This window comes from Cervus canadensis, chromosome 11, assembly GCF_019320065.1.
Source record: "Cervus canadensis isolate Bull #8, Minnesota chromosome 11, ASM1932006v1, whole genome shotgun sequence".
NCBI classification, from domain to species: Eukaryota; Metazoa; Chordata; class Mammalia; order Artiodactyla; family Cervidae; genus Cervus; species Cervus canadensis.
The window spans coordinates 46,675,536-46,679,344 of NC_057396.1; positions in this window are offsets into that span (position 1 = coordinate 46,675,536).

Here is a 3,809-nt window from a genome sequence, read left to right on the forward strand (position 1 = left end):
TTTCTTTTTTATACTGTCAAATCTCACATGCCTTGTATCTCTCCCATACAGCTGCTCAGAAATATGACACTCTCCCATCTATTTCTGGATATCTTCTCTAGGCTCAGGAATACTAGCCTCTGCCCAGGGTGCTCTGGGCCAGAGCTCTTCCCATGAAAAAGTGAATCCTTGAATCCAGAGAGAAATCAAGGATTCAAGCTGGAACAGGTGCCTTCCCACTGGGTTTGGTCGTGCATTCAGCATCCCTGGCCTCAGGGAGTATCTCCTTATTGACCCTTTCAAATGAGCATGGAGACTCACCTGAGGAGCAAGGAGAGACTCCCAGAGGAGATAGTCTGGGTCCCAACTCCAGTGTTGACAGGCCATGTGATCTTGGAGGACTTTCCACTTCACTCCAGACCACTGTTCAATGACTAGATTTGACTCCATCTCTTGGGGTCTTTCTTGAGGTGCCAGGTCTCAGGATAAATGAAGCAATTCCCCAAAGCCAGAGGATGGAAAGAGGAGAAAACCCTGATACCAGCAGATCTGGTCCTGTGTTGTGTCCCTGCAGGCCTATCTGTCCAGACAGTATAGTATAGTATCTTCTGTTCCACCAACTGTCAATGCTCAGGACCCTCTAGGGGGAGAGGCATCAGGATATATAGGTGAGATGCTGTTTTTCACAGTAATGGAGAACAGCATAGTGACTCCTGATTTCTAATCTTGGAGAGCTTGGGAGGGGGACAGTCTCATTGGAAGGGGACAAAAGAACTTGACCTGTAGTTTTTGATAATCAGTCTGGTTTTTTGGACTGCCTCTCTTCTTTTTTGTTTATGCTCTTTGGTTTGTGGGATCTCAGCTCCCTGACCAGGGATTGAACCTGGGCCACCATAGTGAATACCTAAATCATAACCCCTAGGCCACCAGGGGACTCCTTGGGATGCCCCTCTTTTAATTTCCCTCTCTCAATCCTGGACACAGCTTGTCCTCCTTTTTGGTCTACAGGAAGCAGAATTCTAGGTGAAGGAAATTCTCTGTCTGGCAAACCTGAGGGGATAGGGGAACGAAGATGGGTCTGAATTAATGAGCCAGACCAGGACAAGGCCCTGGGGTGAATCTAACCTTCTATGCATACCACTCTGAAGGAGGAACCCTGCCACCCGCAGAGGCTCATGCTACCAGAAAGCTTCTCCCAGAGCTGCTGACTAATTCCTCAGCTGGCCCCTTCTCTCATTACCTCCCGGGAGGTATCCAAAACTCAGTACTAGGGTTATTTATAGGCAAGCCCAAGGAGGTGAGGGGAAAGGCTAATGTTTACAAACATGGAGTGGCCTGAGTCTGAGAGGTCAAGGGACAGAGGGTCTGGGGAAGGGCAAGGCTGGCCCCTGAGGATGTGAGAGAGCTCTGCATCTGAGCAAAGCTTACTGGAGGGAGGGGGTATAAACAGAAAGGAAGCGGGTGGGGGCCATTCAGATGTTGGACAACATGTCACCCAACTGTTGGCCACATGCAAACTGTATGCAAATAAATAAGTGGAATAAACTATATGAAACAACTGACTGGTTCAATACTGAGAAAGGAACACAACAAGGCTGTATATTGTCACCCTGTTTATTTAACGTCTATGCAGAGTACATCATGCGAAATGCTGGGTTGGATGATTTACAAGCTGGAATCAAGATTACCAGGAGAAATATCAACAACCTCGGATATGCAGATACCACGTTAATGGCAGAAAGTGAAGAGGAACTAAAGAGCCTGTTGATGAGGGTGAAAGAGGAGAGTGAAAAAGTCACCTTAAAAACTCAATATTAAAAAAACTAGGGGACTTCCCTGATGGTCCAGTGGCTAAGATTCTGTGCTCCCAGTGCAGGGGGCCAGGGTTCAATCCCTGGTCAGGGAAGTAGGTCCCACATACTACAGCTAAGACTCGAGGCAGTCAAATGAATAAACAAATAAATAAATATTTTAAAAAAAAACTAATATCATGGCATCCAGTCCCATCACTTCATGGCAAATAGAAGGGGAAAAGGTGGAAGCAGCAACAGATTTTCTCTTCTTGGGTCTAAAATCACTGCAGATGATGACTGCAGGCATGAAATTAGAAGACAACTGATTCTTGAATGGAAAGCTATGACAAACCGTGTGTGTGTGTGTGTGTGTGTGTGTGTGTGAGAGAGAGAGAGAGAGAGAGAGAGAGTCTCTCAGCCGTGTCCAACTGTTTGTGACTCCACAGACTAGCTCACCAGGCTCCTCTGTGCATGGAATTCTCCAGGTAAGAATTCTGAAGTAGGTTGCCATTCCTTTCTCTGGGAGATCTACCCAACCCGAGTTCTTCCACATTGTGGGCAGATTCTTTACTTTCTGAGCCACCAGTGAAGCCCATGAGAAACCTAGACAGTGTATTAAGAAGCAAAGACATCACTTTGCCAACAAAAGTCCATATAGTTAAAGCTATGGTCTTTCCAGTAGTTATGTATGGATGGGAGAGTTGGACCATAAAGAAGGCAGATGGACAAAGAATTGATGCTTTTGAACTGTGGTGTTAGAGAAGATTCTTCAGAGTCCCTTGGACAGCAAGGAGATCGAACTAGTCAATCCAAAAGGAAATCACCCTGAATATTCATTGGAAAGACTGATGCTGAAGCTGAAGCTCCAATCCTTTGCCACCTGATGTGAACAGCCAACTCATTGGAAAAGACCCTGATCCTGGGGAAGATTGAAGGCAGAAGGAAAAGAGGGCAACAGAGGATGAGATGGTTGGATGGTATCACCGATTCAATGAACATGAACTTAAGCAAACTCTGGGAGATAGTGAGGGACTGGGAGGCCTAGCATGCTGCAGTCCATGGGGTCACAAAGAGTCGGACATGACTTAGTGACTCAAGAACACCAACAAGTGCACAAGTAGTGACCTCTCAGCAGGCAGAACCCTCTTGGTCCCCTTGGCTCAGTGCCTTGGAGTTCCAACTATGAGGTCTGGAGTTAGAGTAGGCAAGGTTTGGAAAAAGAATGAGACTGGCACTCTACAGGAACAGATCACCTTTAATGAGGTGAGAAGGGGCAGCAGTCAGATTAGCGAGCTGCTGCACTTTTCTAAGAAAAGAGTCAGTATATATAGGCATGTATGTAGAAAGCTACTGTCTTAAGGGGGCCTGTTCTCTAAGATTGCTGGGAGTAGTTATCTCTTCAACGGCTGGGGCAAGGAGTTCTGGAGATTGGCCAGAGGCTGGGCCGGCTTGCAGCTGGGCGTAATTAACCTAGTATCTATTTTTCTTCGGGTGAGAGAGTTCTTTGTTTTGTCTAGAAAGGTGGGGAGGACCTTGGAGGGGAGTTTTAACTCCAGGTTACCTTGAGCCATGCAACTTTCCTTCATTCCAGACTTTAAGGAATATATATAAAAAGAGAAAGAGATGTGGGCACCGTTAATGTTCAGGGCTTCTTCGTGCTGATAAATGAGGGCCAGGGTTTTGTAGTCTGGGATGAAGGAAGTCTAAGGCCCGTAGTGTTGATTTTTTATTCTCGCCATCAGGGTTTCAAGCAAAAGAACTGTCTTGAGTTGGTCTCGAGAGATGGCCCAAATCTGTTCTTGGAGAAAACTTTGAAAGAGATTGAAGAGACAAGGTCCAAATAAGAGGAATAAAATGATAAGTACCAATGGTCCCAAGAAAGGGAGTAACCAAAGGAGGGCCTGTTGGAACAGGTTTTGGGGAGTGTAAAAGTTTTGTAACTCTTGGTGTTCAATTCTGTCTCTAAGTTCTTTGACTCTGCCCTGGACTATGCCCATTTCATTAACAAAATAACAGCAGTCTTCCCCTAGAAAAAAA